Source organism: Pezoporus wallicus, unplaced genomic scaffold, assembly GCF_028554395.1.
Source record: "Pezoporus wallicus isolate ANWC-B61680 ecotype Strahan unplaced genomic scaffold, APGP_CSIRO_Pwel_v1 contig_3820, whole genome shotgun sequence".
Taxonomy (NCBI): Eukaryota; Metazoa; Chordata; class Aves; order Psittaciformes; family Psittacidae; genus Pezoporus; species Pezoporus wallicus.
In genome coordinates this window covers 1138694-1161090 of record NW_026643060.1, presented here as the reverse complement: position 1 = coordinate 1161090, position 22397 = coordinate 1138694, and the positions used below count along the sequence as shown (strand labels likewise).

Genomic DNA, 22397 nt, shown 5'->3' with positions numbered 1-22397 from the left:
ATAAAGAGTTTTAATATCCTGGCTTTGTACTCTTTATCCAGATAATTCAGGTGGGATCATGCCTTTGAGTCTGTAAAAATGATAGTATTTACATATTTATTATCTATTACATTTAATCTGTTTCTCTATTATTTTTTTTTTTTAAAGCATGGAAACACCTTTAAGTGTACAATTCTTACCTCTGTGGAATCACTGGTTTCAGTGATAGCACAACTGCAAGCTACAGATGATATGAAAAATTAAAGTCATCATAGCAGCAGATACAACTATTTTTAGGTCTAGAGTCTCCTATACTTTTCTTTTTCCAAACTTTCCGCAGCCACCTTCTCTAAAGCATAAGGGTCACCACTAACTTATTTTTCTAACCCAAATCTGAGTAGTTAGATTAAGCTTGGTGGTATCGTACAAAATACCAGAGAAATAAACCAAATATGGAATTAATCACTTATTCATGTAGGCCTAGAATAAGGAAAGTATGAATCCATTTGACTTGCTAAAACTAAGTTGGAAAACTAAATATTAGGAAATTCCTTAAATTTCTCTTCCTCAGTACTATACTGCTGTAGTTTTCAAGAGGTCCTATGATGTTTTAAGCAAGAAATTAAACAAATGTGATCCAAAAATATGTACTGTGTCAAACTGTGCTTTACGAACATAGCAGGATGGTCAGTGACCTCCAGCATCAGTTCTGAGTGACAATCAAGACCAATGGATAAACTCTACCTTGCATGAGAAAAAGCGGCAGACAGCACTCAACAGGTGAATGATTAGTCAATGAAGAAATATTCCATATATTGTACAAATATTGTAGACACCTTAGAAACAAAAGCCTAGCTGTGCATATCTGACATCACTCAGAAGATCACACACTTTGATGTACTACTTACCTTCACCCACTGGAAACTTGTTGCCAATTTATGTAGCATATTCCGCACATTTGAAATGCCACTTAATGAGACTGTGATGACAATGCAGATGTAAGTTTTCTGCTGCCACTCATCCAGTAGTTCAGTTCTGGCTACAATAAATGAAAAAGCGCATTGAAATCCAGCACAACATTGGTACCAGAACAAAAGAAAACTAAAGTCTAGCCTATAAACTATCACAGTAGCCTAAAAAACATTTGAAGACTAGCAAAACAAATACTCAGTGTGATCTATTATTATGTACTGATGTAGACACTATATTTCTGATGTTAATTTGATACATTGATAAAGTCTTAAATGGGTACTAAATGAATTTTAGGACTAGGATTCATTCTAGCCAATGAAATCAGGCTAGATTACCCAGTACTTTACTTTTTTTTTTTTAATTGAGAATTTACAGAAATAATTATTGCAAAATAGCTTCTGTAATTTAGGTTGATACATGCAAATAAGTTTTTTTTTTAGTATTTAATTGTTAAAACTATTTCATTTATACCAATCCTCCATTTTATACTCACTTTTCACCTCCATTAGAGCAACCAAATTGCAAAAAAATATTTCAGCAGCACAGCCCAAATTTCAAAGTTGCTAGCAAAAGCATTGAGGAGAAATTAATAGACATTCACTGAATATTACATATCCAATATTGCAGTATTACACAAATATATTTCACACTCCATCAAAGGAAGAAATAATGTCACATGGCTTCTATTGCCAGTTGTGACTGCAAATATATGGTTTTTTAAAAATCTGTGATAAATGTTCAATAAAAACCACATTCATAGAAAGCAAATTTTGCTAAGGTGAGCTCTCTCGAGGTACTTTTTGTGTGATGACCCAGTCAGTAACATATAAAGCATTTGTTTTATAAAAATACTCTATACATTCAATGTATTTATGCAATGTGCTATGAAATACATATGGCTTTTTAAAATATTCTCATTTTCCATACAGTCTTCTGTCCCAGAGGACTCTTTTGAGCTAATTCATAATTAATATGAATGAATGAAAAGAAAGACTAAAACTAAATAAACTTTCTCATTTTGACAATTTGTTCAGTATCTTTGGAGATAACGTCTTTACAGATGACTTTGTAGATGATTAATTTCTGCCCAAGACATTTGAAGTTGCTTAAATATTTCTCAAAATCTCCTCCTACATATCCTTGTTGCCTATTTTTTTTGAGATCTTTTTTGCTTTTAAGAGCAGCGAATAGTTAACTGATACTACCATTCCTCAATCTAACCTGCGTCACTTTTAAGCTTTTTCCTGTGCATATACCTACTAGCAGTGAAGTGCCCATGCACATAAAAATTTAACTGTCAAGGCTCCGTTTTCCGGTTACACTGCATTTAAACAGACATCAGAGATTACAAATCAATATTTTTTTCAGCACTAATCACTATTTGAAACAAATAAATCATATTAACATGAAGCAAGGAGAAACTCCTCCAGATATAAATTTTCAAGAAAAACATAATCCAAAACTGCTGAATGATTTCCATCATTGTAGCACAAGAAATAGTTCAGATGATGAATTGATTTGGGGGTATCAGACATTAGTTTTACACATATTACCTTTTTTATTTTCTTATTTTCTGCTGCAGCTAAACATGGCTTCAATAGTAAGGATTTATTTACTCTATAGCCTTTACAAAAAGCAGAAAAGCCAAAAGAAAGACATCTGCTGCATTTACAGAGGGCTGTTTCAAAGTCCAATTATAATCACAAGAAAACTAAATAAAATAAAATACAACAAAATAAAATACATTAAACAGTTTTCCAATGTTCCAAATAGATTTGACACAGTGGCATTTTACATCAAATCTCCTAGCAAGATTTTTATTTTTAAATAAGCTGTGGCTTCAGAGCCAGTTTATACAAAGTGACAACTAGAACAATTTTGAAATGTTGCTAGTTAGAGGGGAAAAAAAACACAACGCAAACCTATTGTCACTATGGTAATTATTTCACAATGCCTGATGTTAAATGGGCAGTCCTGTGGCCTAAGAAGCAGCTGAATCCTGCATTGTCCTTGCATGATAAAAAGATTTGAAAGTCTGAAAAGCAGAGGAACGGAATCTCACAGCTTCTTAGACTTCGTTCTGAAAGAGCCATTGTAACATCATCATAAATCCTGGGCTCCCCAAGCACTTGACAACTAAAGCAGTGGACAATAGAATTCTTGTGTTGAACAAAACACTCCTTGTCTGCCAAAGGGTTTATCTGCTTCATTTACAAATGTCTTTCATTGTACCAAAATAATTCCCTATTAGAAAAACTATTAGGAACAGCACTAAATAAATATTCACAGCTTTGTGGTCCATTTGGCAAAATGAATGAACAAATATAATCAAGAAGCATGTAAAATATGAGATATAAATCAAGGACACCCAAAATAACCCCAAACCGCTCTTTTCTTTTCCTCTCTATATTTCCCCTTCCTTATTGCATGGAATTACACTGAATACACATTTGTGTCTATAAAAAAGACGAAGGTACATTGCATCACTAAAAAAAGATTCAAAGTATTAGAAAACTTCAAAGATCTCATATCTGAGCAAAATTGTACCCAGTGTCTTTTTAAAGTTAAGTATTTCCAGAAGAGCAATTACAGAAATAAACTTGGGAACATATCTGAGAGTTTAATGAAATAGAGACAGAATACTTACACTCATAAAAGGATTTAAACTGTGGATTTATAGCTACACATTTAGCTCCCTGTTAGTGAGAGGCATTAGGGATCAGTTTCTGAGTTGCTGCCAGATTATTGCAACTTTTTCAATCCCAATAAAAATTCTAGCAGCTATCACAAAAATGAAAGAGACCAAAATATTCCAAATATATATATATGCAACTTCAAAAAGCATTTCTAACATAGCCAGAATTCCATTTCATAAGGTTTCCACATAAACAGCTATTTGCTTACAATTTATTAGAAAAGTGCTTATGGAAAGACAATTTACACCATGCACAATTACTAAGGACAAACGTTATTAATCTAAAGTATGGCTCAAACAAACTGTACTGACCATATTCAAAGTGCCAGAGTAATATGTATGGCTGAATTAAAATCTGAAGTAGTTGAAACTGCTTGACTGAATTATTGATCATTAATTACTCAAATCCAATATGGAAACAATGTTTTTACACGGCCCTGGCAAATAGGCTGAGTGGCTGAATCTCTTTTTTCCCTGTGTTTAATCACTACAAGCCTATAAAACATAGAGGTATTTCTAACCTGCATATTGAACAGATATTCAAGTGGGAAAATTAAATATTCAGAATGTACATAATAACCAATAAGAATACTGTTAAAATGTAAAAAACAAAAAGAGTCTAACAGCATTTAAAATAAAAATAACATAACGAGGTTTGAGCTTATAATCACAAGACAGAATCCGAGATATAGGAATATGTGAGCTTTCCATGGTTTCTACCATGAATTTGTAGTTTGACCCTGCCACACACCACTTAACCTTGGAACCATTTCTAAAAGAAAAAAAGCACACTATAAAACATTTCACCTACGAAAAAAGTACTAGCCAGTATAAAAATCAGAGGAGAGAGAGCTCAATTCAACCTCTCACAGGCCAGCTGAGTATCTCTACTGTTTGGATGCAAAGCTTCAACATTTTTTCTCTCACCATCTCTCCTTGGTGAATAATTAACTGTTCAAGTCAAGTAACACAAATCCATACATGCAGTAACCAGTATCCATCCTAGAATAATGCAGGTGGGAAGGGACCTCTGGAGGACATCTGGTCCAACTTCACCACCTAAAGCAGCACCAATATAAGTTACTTTAGGTTATTAAGGCCGTCACTTCATTAATGTTAATAGCTGAAATTAACAGCATGACAAAGGTCACTGTGTAGACATGAACACTTCAAGGGCTTACCATCCTACGGTGAAAGATGTTCATATGAAAAGAAATACAACAAAACAAAGAGTAAGAATTGCATTAGAAAGAATGCAATTATACCTGCCTTATAAATACATATGTGTGAATTACAGGGACTGTTGGCAGGTCAGGGCCAGTGACTTGCATACTGTGATACTGTGATACTGTGATACTTTGATACCTGACCAGATTTCTGAGTCAGAAGACATTTGAAAAGCTCTGTCTGTGCTCCTGAGCACCTAGAACACCTTCAGCATACTTAAGGTGCACCTTTATTTGAGCAGCAGTGATGGAGCACACATTTTCTCTGTTACTGGCTTCCACCACCATGATAGTTTAGCTTGTTTTTATTATCTCCTGGTTCTGAGGTAGGAAAGTGTTAAATAGTGTCCTACAGCAGAGTTCAGTCCTGGAGGAGCTAAGTTTTCAACCTATGGTTTGCATAAGGCCTTCATAAAATGAAGCTTGAAACCAAATTTTGAACCACGCAGTTGTACCATCCTGTACCTTCCTGCAGAAGGAAAGAAGGACCTTGCCACACAGGGGAGTGGCTTGTGGAAGGCAGGACATGTAAGAAAGTCAGAACACACTAGGATAACACCTAAGAGCTGCAGAAGTTTCACACAAATAAGGTTCTTTTCAAAGCAGGTAAACAGCCTCTTTCTCTTTCTTATGAACTATTCTGATTTTACATTATACTTTCTACAAAAATATTTTCTCTTGGTATTCCCATACCTTCACAATGCTGTTGAGTGCTGACTAACATTCAGCAGGTTGCAAATGGCACAAGCAGGGAATTGGTGAGACTGACTTCTTATAAATCCTTTGTATCGAAAAGTAGTTGACTGTCCTGAGTACTAAGCTGCTGGACATGGGAAGACATGAATGATGGCAAAAATCAACAAACTGAAAACCAGATTAGCTGTATGTTATCACAAGGGACAGAAATACATTTTAAGGCTTCTCAGAATATTAAAAGACTGCAGACTGATGACCAAATCTCATCTGTTCAAGGCCAAATTAAATAGCAGTAAGAGAAAAGGTTCATGTGAATTCACAAGGATCAAATTAGCTCCACTTAAAAAAGCTATTTACAGATCACATGAGCGCCCAGGCTCTGCACACACTCAATATAATATGACTTTATCAGGTTTTTTTTTTGCTTTTGGGTCACAAGTGCCTGGAGGTAAATGATAGACCCTTGAGGATAAAGTCTGTATTAATTAGCTTCATGCTGCTTCAGTCCCATCCTACCCAGGTACTTAGAATACAAGTGGATTGGGTGGCCTGAAGGCAGGTATGTTCTGTCATTTTAAATATCATAAATCAAGCCTTCCAATGTTTCCAACTTCCTTGAGTTTCTTCTAAAAAGTAAATTTGGAAGAAGAGGATCCACAGCAAGTAGACACATACTTTTTCTACATACATATGCATGTAAATAAATTTTAAACACTTTATATAACTTTTTCATGCTTTAAAAAGAAAATATTCCTGTGTACTTCACTGCACATAATTTGAATTCCCTGCATCTGGAAAATGTCTTCATTCGTCCTCTAAAAACTTGACTTTTTATATTTGATGTTTAACACATAAACTTATGTTCTTGAGCCACCACCAGCAAAATGTGCGTATATATTCTCTCTTGGGAAAACGTATACATACAAAGCATTTAAAATCAACTGCCATTGCAAGAGGCACACAGAATTACTTCAAAGCCATCTAAGTCATCCTGTGACTCAATTTCCACTGGCAGCAGATGACAGAGACTACTAGAGTGGGATCTAGAAGATTTTTTTTTCCTGCTTGTTTCCTCCCCTTGCCATTTTCATATTTATATTCTTGCCTGATTTTCTTCCATTAAACACAAATGGACAGATCCTTCCTCTGGAGGAAAACTATAACAAAGACTGTCTTCACTAGCATTTGGAGCTTTATCTATCTTATTTTTCTCTTCTGCCAATTTCAGTAGGTTGCTCTCTATTTCTTTCCTCTGGCTTTCTTCTGCTCTCTTTTATCAATCTCTTCCAGTGACCTGAAAAAAAAAACTAAAAATTGAGAGCCACTGAAGTATATGCTGAATGCCCCCATTAGTCAAGCTGTAGGGGACACACAGAAGTGAAAAAAAAAAAAATCAGCTAGCCTTTCAAAAAAGTCTTTATATAATGTTCTACAAAATCATCCTGCTGGTTTCAGGTCCACTGGATACACCCAAGAAAGAATAATTCTGCGACATCAGAGATACCATTAAGGAGAATAGCATAGAATTCGTCCAAGAGACTCAAGGGAGACAGAGTTCTTTGGTCTTCCAGACATTTTTTTCCTACACCTTCTCCCTTTTATTAATAAATAAAGAAAAGAGGATGTGTTAAGAGTCACCACAGAGATCTGACATTTCTGAATTTCTGTGTGCCTCATACAACGCACTGAATATCTCTGTCAGGCTGGGAAAGATACATGATTCATTCTGGGAAACCTATTGCAAACCCAGCAAAGTACCTTCAAACATTTTTAAAGTTTTTTTAAAAAGTTTAATTCAGTCTTATTTCTAGACTGACTATACCTTTATCTCTATTTCACCCCATCCTCCTCCCAAACTCCCATAGGTCCTAGCTTGTCAAGATTTAGGGAGGGTGAAAGGAAGGGAAAATAGGTAGTAAGCTCATATTATATCAACGAAAAAGGATTCAGTCTCTGTCTTTTCCTTATTTCCTTTTGTGTTTTCTCAAACAACATTACACAGTTGGCTTCTCAATCAAGGACAAGGCAATGTCACACACATTTGTTTGTCCATTAAACAGTCTTCAAGTGTTGACAGAAGGAAGCTTAAAAATTGAAGGCAGACAAACTAAACATTACTGATTCCAAATCTAAGCCTCTTTCAAAGATATATTTTGGTTTTGAGGACTCAACAATACTGACTAACTGGTGTTCTGAAACTATCCTCAACTATATAATTTTTAAGAAATGGTAATTAAAGATACAGAAAAATGTCAGTGGCTGATAGAACTTGGAAGTTGTGATAGAACTTGGAAGATGTGCAAGAACTAAGAGTATTTCATGGTGCCTGGTGTGCGGTTTCTACTCATAACTAAGACAACTTTCCAAAATTTCAGCAATGTTTATAGCAAGGATGATATAATTTCCCACCACCTATAACTTTAGGGTATTCCACTCCAGAAATTATAATATACTTGTACTTTTTATGGAGTTATTTTGCTATTTGGTAACATGCCCACCTATCTTTTCTTGAGAGCTGAAACATAAACACAGATCTGTATTTCAGCTGCATCACATAATGAAGTGCTTGTAACAGTGAAGTTCACAGCCAAAATTAAACAGAATATATGACAGTTTTTAATATTTAACATTTGTCTGCTATTCATTATGCCTCCCAAATACCAACGAGACGTTAATTTTCTGTAGTGTAATTAGTGTAAGCCACGAGCAAGTGCATTATGAAGTTTCTTCAAAACAATGATTGTGAAATAGAAATATGCATAACCAAATAATAACAGAGCAAGTGCTCTGCATATTCAGGAGAAATTGCATAATTAGGAAAGAATTCCTACTGACATCAATGGGAGTTTTGCCTCATGTAGATAGTCCTAGGTGTAATTAAGTCATTTATTTAAACAATAATAAATGAGCTCCAGAGTGCTAAAAAAAAACCAAACCAACAACAACAAATAAACAAACAACCCTCCCCCTGTTGGTTGAAACTTGAGGACCTTTATGCACGATTGTAAATTATTTCAGAAATGCAGCTACTCTCTAAGTTTCAGTTACTTTCTTTTGGGTCTCAGCCAGGAGTGCCCAATGTTAACATATATAGACAAAAAGGACGACTGCATATGGAAATAGCCTAATGCCTAATAAAAATCAAAGATAACTTCATAATAATGAAAGAAGTCTCTTTGCCATCTGTGCAGACACGTGACTTTCTGGCAAATGAATGGAAAGGTCTATTTGCTTAAAGCTTATCTAAACCTACTTAAATGTAATCATTTTTATACGGCAGTAACTCTCTTCTTTTTCATCTGAACTGGACAGGGACGGAATATTCCAGGCCATAACTTAAGACTCCTTGGTGCCTTTGGGCAGATTTGCTGGGAGTATCTACACAGTATATTGCTGGCAGATGTGAGCTTTTCCTTCCCAAGTTCCAAGCTGAGTTGAAGCTGAATAAATGTGGTTAGCACAGCACACTGTGCCCAACCCACCAAATCCTACTGTGAGCCAAGGCATATGAGCTTGTGATCAGACCTGTTAATTCAGATTTGGCACTGTGATAAACATGTTTGCGTAGCTCTGGTGGGCTGAGATTCCATCTGCCAACAATAGACTTTGCTGACATGCCCTCTGCTCCTCAGCTCCATCACTAAAATGGAGATAATAATTAACACCTGTATCTGAAAATGATATTGTGAAGGTAAGTTAATTTAGTCTAACAATGAATGTTAAGATGTTCTAAAACTAGACTCATATAGCTGTATAATTACTACTTAAGGGAGTAAACCTTTTTGCGTATTTATGCTGTGGAACTGAGCCAAAATAAGGTTCTGTGCATACTTTATAATCAATTTGGTGAGCTCTCCATTTGCATAATATAAATAGATGTTCGCATCTTTGGTATTATCTTCAGGTTCATAAGACTTATGAGTTTTGACAACTCATCTAAACATACCTCTTATTTTCAGAAAGTATTGACCTAAGTGAGTTATATGGAAACAAGTCACCTAATAATTTTACCTAAGAGTGTGGACAACTTTGCTTCAATACCTTGCTCATTCTCCAGTCAGTACTCACAGCAATTGTAAATTATAATGTAGTCCTTTTTAACAGACAGCATTCTACATGGTAAATTATGGTTGAACACTTCAGAAAATTCACTTGAGAAGTTTCAAATGACAATAATATGCTTCCATACTCCGTTTTTAAAAAAGAAATCTAATTATTCATACTGTCAATCTCACACAAAATGTTCATTTTTTTACATTACTATTTACTTATTACTGTAACTGTAGTGCACAAAGACAGAGGATGAGAAATAAACCACAGAAACTCCATTAAATGTTGAATTGTAAAATTTTTCCTTTTATATTTTGCATTTTATTCTTCAGGGCACAAGAATTTTCCCAACTACTTTTGAGAAAATAAACCTCAACAATCTCCCACGTCAAGACAGCATAATTTTATGAGTGGATACATAAATTATCTTCTAAAATACTTTGTGAAGAAATATCTTGTGGTATTGAGAAATACACAGTGTTGTAACTCAAAAGGTCAAGATTTTATGATTTAAAACATCTCACATCCATAAATATGGTACAATAGACAAACAAAAATGACCAAAAGTTTCACGTTTCATGGCAAAATCCTGTGCTGCAGATAAATTTAGATGACAACAGGGAAGCCCATACATCTGTATATCATCAGAGCAAAAAAACCTTTCAAAATGCACTGTAAGATTCCCACACACATGCTTGTACTGGAGCACTGTGTAACTAAGGCAAGACACAGTCACGCACTGCTCTCCTGTTGCATACAATAATCCACCCATTTACCCATGCTTGCATGGTGCAGGCATGGCCTCTGGAAACACATAAACCTGCAAAGCTGTACTTTATGCTACGCAGATGTTAATAATCACCTTAGAAACATGAAGTAAGATTGCATATTATCAGAAATAAGAAAGACAGGCAGTTCGAAGTGGAGCTGTTGAGCTGTACTTTTTCCCTATAGTTTCCAGTAATAAAGTTACCTCATTCCAGCAGAGAAATATTTAAATTAATTAAAAATAGTAATTGCAGGAAAGGATACTTACAGGGAAGAAAAAAATAATCCAAAGCATCAAAGAGCTTTGGGAGCATAAGTTCTTTTGGAAGTCTTAAGCTCTTACATGATTAAATCACACAGACTTTGAAAAAAACTTGTGATCCTATGCATCTTCCCCCAAAATGGTGAACTGAAAGTGTAATAAACCCACATGTGCAATAAAACTTAAGTGGAACTTTCCACTACTTTTCAAAAAAAAAAGTCATTTATTTTAATTTCCAAAATCAGAGCCAGCAGAATATTTATACTTTAAACTGTACACTTACACAGGTAGGGAGGAGATTGCTGTCTGAGATCTCATATATACAGGGTTGAATGACTGAATAATTACCTTAGGGACCCAGTCAAGAAACAGCACATTGCACCATACCTCTGGTAACAGATGTACCCGCTCTCCCATGGCAGGTCAGGGGCTGTAGAGGAACCTAGACTTGCCAAACTCAGCTCTGAGTAGAACAGAGCACTTGTGAAATAGAAAAGTTTAGCTGTCTTGGGGAAAAAGGAGAAACAAAAGAAAGACTTAAAAATTAAGCCAGAAAGCTCTGAAAAGCCGGCAGGCTCCTATGTTAGCCATATGCCTTCATATGTCTGTTCAGTGGGAGTGCTAGAGCTCCTGCTGTTCCATTCTTCACATTTTAAAGAAAACGTTGCAAGGCCACAAGGACTCACAAACATTTGTTGACATTTCTTCTGGGTCAGCCTTAGGAGGGCTGCAAGAATTTAAACATATGGCAGTATTTAGTTGCATGAGGGAATGGGTTGTTTCAGAGAAAAGCAGCATTTAGCTCCAAAACAGTTTCATCTACCATAAAGGTTTTAATGTTATTTTTCTTTTTGCCAAAGTCCAAACTTATCTCATTATATTTTCACATTATACTTTTTAAAGCAACAGGAGCTTATCAGTGGAGCTACTATTATGAAATATTTCACAATATTTTCTACTGTCCTCCACACAAATAATATCTTGATCTGGGGTTCCAGATCAAATGGATTTGATGCACATTTAGATTTAGATTGACTACTGAAATAAAAGCTACTTCTCAACCTTGTCAAAGGACACAGAACCTTTGCCATTTTGAACCACAAGATTATTTGAATTGGATTCTCAACACGTTTCAGGAGGCCTATGTATATATTTGCAAAACAGAAAAATAGGATTTCTAAAGCTTTATCTTGTACTCAGATAACACTGTTCCAAGTCAGTTGCTAACAAAAGTACAATAGCTCACTTGCTGGCATTCTTTATACCTTGCTGTTAAAAAAAATTACATTCTGCAGAGTCATCAGAGCTGAGGTTTGTCTGAAGCAATGAGTAAAGGGCAGCAGGATGTTAAACTTACTCAAAACCACAAAGGGAGCACACCTGACACATGTATACCAACTGGGCTGCAGCGTCAGGTGTGGATCATAGTAACCTACATCACAAGTAAAGGTAACAGCCCTGTGCAGACTGTTTTTGGTTCAATGTTTATTTCCTTCGATATTACAGCACACTAAGGAATGAGTCTTCACCACCCTTTTCACCTGCATGCTATTAAATAAGCCACAATCTTGTTTGTTAATTTTATGGCACAGTATTTAAAATTAGTCATTTAAGCAGCTGAACTGAAAGGTCATGCATGGAAAACAGAGATGCAAGGGCCATTCTCTGTTAAAAAACATTTTTATTTTTTCCCAAACTATACAGCAGACATAATTTTTAAAAGGCAGCTCTAATCCAGAAATTATGCTTTTCCTAAACTGTTCTGTTAGCTAGTATCTAATATAACATATTGACTAACATGAATCAGAGATTGTCAAACAAGCTACGAGTACTTGGAAGCATCCACAGGTGTTAGGAGTACTTGTGTGCATCCTTACACCCATCCTTTCCTGCTGGGCAGAGGCAGAGTCATGCCCTGCACCAAGAAGGGACTGGACGGCAGGGTGGGCTGGCTGGGGTTTTCAAGTGTTTGCCCCAGCACATACCTCAGGAAAAGCTAACATAAAGACTGAGAGACCATGGGTTTTGGTAGGATTTCTGTGCAAGCAGGCATGCTGCAGAATTTTAAAACAATGCTCCCTCTGGTTTTGGACAACTTTTTGAAGCCTAAAAAGGAACCTAACATTATTTTGATGAAAAAAAGCGTAAGAAATTAATTTATAAATTACTGAGATGGGTAAAGAAATTTTATAGACATTATAAGCGAAAAGCAAGGCTGTCTAATTTTAACAAGTATAGTGCACAGATAAATAAAACATATGGAAGAGGAAGTTTAAAAGATACATGTAGTATATGTATGGGCTTCCACAGGAGCCCATAGCTGGCAGCAGGCAGGGCTAGGTGCACTATCTGCATTGTTAACCAGACAAATGAAAGTTGCTTATATGTGTTATTTTAACCCAATTATGGACTAGAAAACTAAATCTTCTGGAATTTGAAATGAGTCAAAAATTTTGTGGATGTATAAATTATGTCATTAAAAATTCAATGTCAAGTTACTTTCACCTAACTTTCATACTCATAACAAAACTATAACAAAATTTGCTTAGAGATATAGCGATCCAAACTCCTGTGGACTTTGCTGTTCTTAAACAACAAAGCATATTACATTTCATAAAGCTTTGGAAAAAAAAAGAAAAGTTTTTCTAATCTTGCTAAAATTAATTTGACATTTCCTGAAAGTTGTTACTGACATTTAACCTTTATCCAAAATTACCTTTCATTCTAAACCTTTCAGTAATAAAACTGCATGAGGTATTCTGATACTAAGGGAAGGTAAAAAATGAGTTTCAGAATCCAGTAACCAGCAGTGATCACAACCGGAAAAACAAAGATTGTTATGAATAAGAATCAGTAATTTCAGAGAAAATGGTAAATCAAACAATTATTGTTAGTCACCACAAAATATGGTGACCTAGGGATGGAATGATTTGTGCTCAAAAGCTGAAGGCCAAAGGTCCTAACTGCATGGAAAACACATTTCATCGTATGAAGAAACTAGTGTCCTTGATGGAAACTGGCTGCAAAGATTTTAGTCAAATGCACATTTGATGCACTAAATAAAAACTAGTAGTTGAAAACAAACTAACACAGTAATGCCCAACCTTGCTGCTGAACTAAGGGTACGTGAGCCAGACAGATCAAAAGATCAGCAGCATGGGAAAGAGAACAAAACAATGAATAAAAGAGACTGCCTGACTCACTCCAACATCAGTAAGAAAATGCCATCAGAGAGCTGAAGCCATTAGGTTGTAAGTAAAAGGTTAAAAATAAGTTTTATGTATCCAAAGAGTTGCAGGAAGTCTTAACTGCAAACTTTTCATTGCTTTCAAACCAAGGCTGTAAAGCAGTTAAAGCTGTAAATTTTAAAGAAATTTTTATAATGAAATATTTATACAAGCACTTGATGTGAGATTCACATTCTTGCTAATATGACAGAAGGCAAGACACACAAGTCCATTTTTACCTTTGAGTAACGCAAACAGTGACAATATTTTAAGTACTTCTGTGTGAGGAAAAAAGGTGTCTTAAATTCTTGAGCCTACAAATTGACAAAATTTTTCAAAGAGGGGCAAGATGGATCCAGTTTTCAGTCTGGACAGAATATAAACAAATGCAAAAATAAAGTATGCAGCTTGGAATAGCTGCAAGGCAGTATTGAGTGGGGACATCCTACAGGAGTGCCAGTTTTCTGTAGGTTGCTGTTGACATGCTAAAGATTTTCCCAAACACTTAAGTTCAGAACAGCGTGCAGGACAAGGGGCAATGTCCAGGCAGGCTGCTACAGGGAGCCAGTTAAACTGTTCTGCCTAGGCACAACAGTTTGTCTTGTGCTGTGCTGCAGAACTAGCGTGATTTATCATGGGGTTCACTATTACAAGTCTTTGTCTTACACAGATGAGCAGCCGTGCTTTGGACCCTTGGAACCAGTTTAGCTGTCAGTTTTATTGAGGAGAACCTAATTCAAATTATCTGAAAGCAGAGAAGAGTTTGTTTCATATTTAGCTACTTACCCTTATTTAGTTCCTTCCTCTTTTACATGATCGAAGATATTCTGATACAGCCATAAGCAATTATAAAAGTTATGCAAACATTGCCATTGCATCTATAAATATAAATATAATATTACTTGCTTTCATCAGATTCACACACTTTCAGATTCCTTTTCTGCAAATATTTCCCTGAATTCAGATTATCAAGCATGTTTGCTGAAACAGCATATTTTACTTAACCATTCACACAGACTTTCAACTGTAATTGCTAATATTAATGTCAGAAACCTAACTCAAAGAAATACACATCCATTTAGGAAACTGAAGGGTATCACATTACTTGTACATACCATCAACACAACTCAAAATGCATCAAATGCCTAGCAAAAATGACCAAAATAAAATATGATTATCTTAACAACACATTAGTGATTGTGCAATTGGTCTACTGAGGTGACAAAAGCTGATGACACGCAACTGTTTGCTTAATATTTTGCTGAAATTAATTTTCAAATAATATATTAGTAACTATTGCATTAACATATTGCCAATGGTAAAGCAAGATTACCATCAATTAATGAGTTAATTTGTTACAAATTAACTACCCTCCTATAAAAAATACTTAATCTCAACTATATATGTATATATGCAAAATGTTGCTATATTAATGGATTCATAATGCTTTATTAAAAGATACAATTCTGGAATGCACAACTGAAAATTAAGCCAGTGTGGTTTAATATTGTTCTTTGTAGACCTAAAGTACCTCCAGATGAAATCAATGCAAGCCAGTTAAACAAACGCCCTTGTCAGCTACTTTTTTGTGCCTTAACATATTAGCCATTCTTTTCATGAAATCAATATTTATTAATGATTTTTTTATTTCATTTTTAAAAAACTGCAAATGTTTTTGAAAGTCTCCAAATGTATACTGTCTTCTGCAGTACATACAAACATGTAAACAAAAAATATTGACTACCAAGTTCATAATTACAACACATTTTCAACTGCTACACTCCTACATTATTCTTTGGTCAATATTTGTATTCCTTTGCCTGCTTGATGTGAGGATACAGTTATCTGTAGAGACTTTCATCCAACAAAGCTACCTCTGAGGCAGTGTTTGCTGTTATTGCTTAGTTTTCTTAATACAACGCATCCATATAAACATGCTTCCATGCATCACCATCAGCAATACAACCATGACAAATCCAAAACCTCAGAAAGATTTCTACTGTATCTAGCTACCTCTTTCATTTATATGAAGGGTTATGTAACATCAAAAGGCCTAATTAATATTAGATAGTTGCAAAGCTTCTTTACCTGTCTGTGTTCATTTCAACGATTTGTAATAAATATCTCAAGATTTTTTTAAGACAGACCCTGGGTGGCACAATATGTGCTAACTTCTGTTTGAACTTCTCATACCATGGCTGATACGCGTTGTGAGCCAGGAACTGTAGCAATATATAGATATTTAGATACATCATAATAAAAAAAAACATAAAGCTCGGTTCCATGTGACGTTATGTGTTTCGTCCATTTGTTTAATTTATAAATTCTGATAAAAGGAGAATACATAACCATGATTTTATAGCAAGTTAGGAGCATCTGGTAGGATAAACTGTAATAATCACAGTTAGAATTTCTCATTATCTATGTCCAGTCGAATGCCCAACATTTCTGCTGTCAAACCTGAACAAACTGCAGTCCAATTTTTAGCAACAATTAGCTACAGTTAGAAAACTTGGTGGCCTCAATGAAAAACATCACAAGTGAGGTTCTGAAATTCCCATCACTTGGGCTGAAATGCAGATTTGGTCAAGGTAATTTTAATTGAAACAAAGCCTAATAAAATATATCAGCTCAAGCAACAATTATTTTTATTATCCAATATAAATGGCTTTGCTGTACTGAAACAACAAATATAATAACAGCTATTCAGACATTTAATTTATATTCAAAATTTAGGCCCCCAAAATTAGGAAAAAGTAAGCAAGCCAAGCACAAGTTCAACTCACCACTGGAGTTTTTGAGAGATCAAGCCATTCTGATGTACCACCAGTACTACTCTGTGATCCTGGCAAGATACTAGCAGAAGCTCAGTTTGATTTGGAGCACCTCTGCGATATCTAGTAAGCACTTCATCCTCCTTCATTACCATTTAGTACAATCCCAAATAAACTGCATATGCTTCACGAGTAAATTCTTTCTGCTCTTGGGAAGGAAAAACTCCAATTTAGTAAATTGATATTAATATTTTTACTGTCTTAGATTAAACACTAGCATGTTTTCAGTAATAATTTCTGTTCACATTTTTCTCTGGTAGTTTTCAGCTGGAGATAAAGCATCTTGCAATTGCTATCTGTTTAAGAAGAGCTAAGGATTAACCAGCTTCGGCTGGAAGGCAAGATGAATTTGACTGTATCTCTAAGAAGACCACAACTTTTTCTAGATGTCCAAAATGTCATTGCTAGGCTCTCTTCAGCACAGCCATTATGCCAATATGGCACCCTTCTTTCATCCCAAGCTAAGATAGTTTTATGTGCTTTAAAATATATGTTTTTTTTAATTTATCATTTTCACAACCTTAGGTATCTTTATAGCATCTGCATTGGTCATCCTTTTCCAGTTTAGGCTTACCTCATCTTTCTTATTCCTAAATCCCCAAAGCAAAGGATATGTTTTTCTTAATTCATGTTATTTTTCTGTGTAAAAAGGTGACAAAAATAATAAAATTCAAAGCATTCTTTCAAATATAGAGCAGAAACAAATATATGTAACATACAAAATTCAGTCAGAACTCACTCTCATACACAAAGAAGAAACCAAATCTGTACCCCATTTTCAGTAAATCTAATTTTTTTGAGAAAGAAGAACAAAAAAATCCCACAACCAGGAATTCATGCTAAAGGACAATGCTACCGAAAAGGATATATTTGTCAAGCACTTTTCTCAACCTAACAGCAAAGATCTAGTGTCAGCCAATTCTCACTCTGTATTTATTTTGATTTGTGCTGAATCTCCATATTATACATTCACAGATACATTATATAAACCAATAACAGTGATGAGGAAATAAACCCACAAACAACTCCATAGGAAGGTATGCTCTTCATGTTTGTAGCTCATCACTTGCATATTTTCTCTACTTGCACATCTTCCTTAGTGTCTGACTTCTGCTTAACAGCTCTAGCATATCTTAACCTAAGAGAAAGGTAACCCATGATGGCTCTGACCTAAAGAATCAGCTCTCTGATTTTGGAAGAACAAGAACTTGGCATTGACAATTTCTCAGTTATCAGCAACAATAAGGTGCATTTTGCACAACAGAAAAATGCTAAAAAGCCATGTGTGATGCAGTAACATTAGCTTTCTTAGTGGGCAAGCAGCAAAAGAGCTGTACCAATTTAGCACTTTTGTCCTCATGCAACTGCTATTGACACAACTATAGACTGATCTGTAACAAATGTCTTTTTTTACTTATGTTTTTTTCCTACCTTTCCTTAAAGAATCATACCTTCAGACACAGTGAAAAACACCCCAAGTTTGGACTAAATATGTTTTGCACTTAACAGTCTATACTCACAAGTATGGAGCATGGTGCTCAACTGTAAGCACTACAGATTGTATCGCACTGTGTATGAATGATGTATATGTTCCACTAGCAATCTACTAGTGACATTTTCAAGATAAGAAGCCATCTATTTTACTAACTTTATGTTGATGCATATAGTTAACTATAAGTCTTTCTGCAGGTTCTGAATTGAAGGTCACTGTTGGCCATACTCGGTTGTAGTTAGACTGCTACTCATATCCATGTGTTTTTACTCTCCTGCACAAGGCTTTTATGCAAGAAAACTCTTCAGGCATTTAGATTACTTAGAATGGAAATTATTCCTGGTTTGACAGTAGGGCATATTTCCCTAAAGGCTCTTGATTTCTAAAACCATGTGCAAATGTATCATAAGAGGTAGGCACAGACATCTTGTAAAGTGTAAAGAGACAAATGACCAGGATAAATGCCATAAAACATGCCATATAAGGAATCCACAATGGTAGGAGAACTATCCACATCTTTAACTAAGATCCCTCTAGATTAGCAAATGTGACGTTAACACATATACTCTATCTACAAATCTGTTTTGTCAGTTTTTACAGGACCAAAAATCCCTTTTCACTGACACCTTTTTCCATTACTCCAGAAATACATTTTTTTAAATAGCAGAAATTTTAGAGATGTCTAAATTAGCAATGTTTTACTTTCTCTGGCATCCTGAAAATATGAGTGCAGCCTACATCAGCCAGAGATGCAGTTTCAGTCTCTTCTCACTGATAACCATGTAAGACAAAAACCTGAGAATAGAAATATTTCAGCTGGTGAAAATGAACCATTTCTGCTATATGAATTTTATCTATGAATGGATGAAAGCATTCCTTTGCCAACACACACTGTGGCGACAATAAGGACTGTTATTGATATGGATATCCTGGCACAACTATATCAGCAAACACTTTCTAGTGCAGAAGAAGACCAAAATAATTTCTACTAGATTTTTTTTTTTTTTAAATCTTGAACAAAAAAATACTTTAAATGTAGAGCAGAAGATCTGGAGAGAGATAATTCCCTTAAAAGGTACCATCTTCTACTTTTGAAGCAATTCATGCTTTTTTCTACCTAAAACTAATTACAAACACTAATAAAAAAATAATTAAAAAAAAAAGGTAATTTCAGATATTTTGCCTGTAAAGGCCACCTCTAGATTTGGTAGCTCCAGAAGTTTAATCTAGTGGATTTTTCCTATTTTCATCATGCTGAACAGAAACAGCTAGTAATGAGAGTACACAAAACAGAAGGCTCTCCCATTAACTATACATACATTTCAATGCATTCACATGGCTTCCAATATATTCATATATTCTGTCTTATACAGAAACAAGAGGCTGACAAAGACAAAAAATTGGAAACTAGATTCAGCTAAATCCAACTCACATGATGTGGGAGCTAGCAATTCCTCTTAAGTTCAATCTTCCATATTATCAAAAGAAGGATTTGTTAATTATCTTGAAAACTCTTACATGAGTCATTTGGTAAGAACAGTAGGGGATAGTTTTCGTTTTCCTCTCAATTAAATTTTTTATTTCCCCCCCCAGGAAAATATTATCTAAAATCACAGCAAGTCTGTCACTTTATAATTTTTCCTGGTTTAACATCTGAGAACTGCAACTATTTGGTCTATGAGTGAAATGGATACTTGGCAACATTACTTGTAAGAAAAAAAATAGAGAAAATAATAACAGTTCAAGAATGCAGAAAAAATGTACTGAAATTCTATAGAATAGTATCTGGAAAAATACTTGAAAGAAATTATTAGCCTTATTGATTTAATGCTCTCTCTTTTGGAAACCATAACAGTTCCATGGGAGACTATCACAGTTAAGATTTACCTGAATTTTTTCTTATTTCTTATTCTGTGTTACCCTCACACCTCCCTGAAGAACAGTTTACTGAAGAAATAAAATATTTACATTTCCTCTATCTTAAATCTAAAGAAAGAGTCAGAACTGAATTAGTAGTATTGAACTTCTTGGGAAAAAAAAGCAAAAAACAACAACAAAAAAAACAACTTGCAAAAAATAAAGGAAATACAGGGAGCATCCTATGATCTCGTACACCACCACGAATATTCACAAAACCTATTTTTCAATGGTAAGGACAAGACTGGATTTCAACATAGGCCTATTATTCAAATATATGCCCCATGGTTTTCTCAGGCTCTAAGAATATAACAAATATATAATATTTGATTTGAAATAACACAAGAGCTATTTCATACAGGAAAACACACTGAAAAATAAAGGTTATCTTCTCCAAGCTGAAAGATGTCAAATAAATCAGAAAAGGATAACTGTAACAAATTCATCCTTAATTTTCTTGTTATCATATAATTTTGAGAAAAGTGTTGGTGTTCTTTTGCTCAAAGATGCCTTTTCCAATAGTGTTTCTTCCAACTGACTTAGAAGCAACAACTCACAACAGGGTGTTACTAGGGATAAATTATTTAATGACTGCAGTTAAGAAGAGCCAGACTGATTTAGTGGGTTTAGGCCAGGTTTAGGTAATTAAAGCTTGTACAGCTGAATGAGTTGGAAGGACTGTAGCAGCTTTGTCTTGATCACTGAACAGGAGAGACTCTTCTGACAACCATTTAGGCTCAGTGCCATGTGAATATTCTGGCATAAGTAATACAATACTCTTCACTCAACTTCCTTGCAGCAATCTATGGCTTCTTCAAGAGATTTCTAATACTGTTTGCTTCTAAGGATAAGATGCATAGGACCTCCCTGTTTTAGCGTTTTGCATATCATTTAGTACTTCCAGAATTTTGAAGTACATAACTGTGCTTGAAATAATTAAAATTACAGTTAAAAAAAAAAAAAAAAAGAAAAGAAAATGAAATAAGGAGAATCCCTGTATGCTAGAAAATTTGAACTGAACACAGCGGGTCACTTATCTGACCCATTGAAGGTAAGCAGTAAAATCTCATTGCAAGAAGTATGAGAATAGGGAAAGAGAATCTATGATATTAATAAGTTTAAGAATGGGCAATAGACATGCATTAAAAGAAGGATCCAGGCATTTTTAAGATGAAAACCTAAGCAATATAGGGGGGAAAGTCAAGAATAAGAATTAATTTTATCTCTGTCTTCTTTAATGCAAGAGGAATAAAAAGAAATTTCATTTGATGGAGTGCATATGGAGCAAAGAAGATCCACGTTCTTCCTGGCTCTGGCACTGCTTAGTCTATTTTTTATCTCAGCTCTCACAATGGAGCACATGAACGTAGCACACTGCAGAATAAAACTTAACATGAAACAGAAATGTTAAGTACAACACTTCCATGATCTTTTCCTTTGTCTATAATTGAGGATGTTAATCCATCCTCAAAACCACGGACAACTTCCATACAAATATGTGCTGAGATTACTTAGATAACCAGGAATATATATAGTTGTTTTTCATCCCTTATCACAATGCTATACCCTGCCCAAAATTCACTTCAGAAAAGAGGAATCAATAAACTGATGTCGGTGATACCCCTGAGTTAGCTATATTTGAAGTCAAGGGTCCATTTCCTCACAAGCAAGATATCAGATGTTTCATGGAAAAATTCTTTGGAAATTTCTTGAAGAAGCACCAATGCATGTCCTGTATTCAGTGACATAAAGAAAAACTGAGAGATAATTATCCTGTGAGCATGGAGTCAGTGCAGTGTAAAAACGATGCCAAAAATTCCAGTGCTGTCATTAACTTCTGCTGGCTGTTTGTCATCTGAGAGTGGAGGACAACACATCAGCCTGTACTGGTAGATGTGGAGATGAGAACATACCTGTACACAGCAGGATATTTATAAAATCTAATCAGCCAGGGGAAAAAAAAAAAAAATGAAATTGCCTCACAAAGAGTTATAGGGCTTATTTCAGTTACATGACATTTCATTTTTCCTCTAGAGCTGGCAATGTCATATTGCTGATTTTTCCCTGATTTAAAACTAAGTTTCCGAAAACCTATTAAATACTGAAGTTTTGTATAGCCCCTGAATTGAAACAGGATCAAGGAGGTAAAGAAACACTAAATTAGTGAAATATTTTGTCTATTTGAAGCTGATCTATTTCCTTTGAAAGCTGTGAAAATTAATATTTTTACTTTTGTCTAAAGAACGGTGTAAATATTAGCACTTAAAACAAGGGATGTC

At 34.9% G+C, this 22397-nt stretch overlaps 1 protein-coding gene across 4 annotated transcripts in view; it reads right to left on the bottom strand.

The window, feature by feature from the left end:
- Positions 1-22397, bottom strand: part of CDH11 (cadherin 11) — an 81319-nt gene that overhangs the window by 40821 nt on the left and 18101 nt on the right. For 3 of the 4 annotated variants that reach the window (XM_057396590.1, XM_057396592.1, XM_057396594.1), the window contains one exon: positions 888-1018. The exons of the other annotated variant lie outside the window; for it this stretch is intronic. The gene's annotated coding sequence lies outside the window, so the exon portion shown is untranslated. The remainder of the gene's footprint in view (positions 1-887; positions 1019-22397) is intronic. 4 annotated transcript variants of the gene reach the window in all.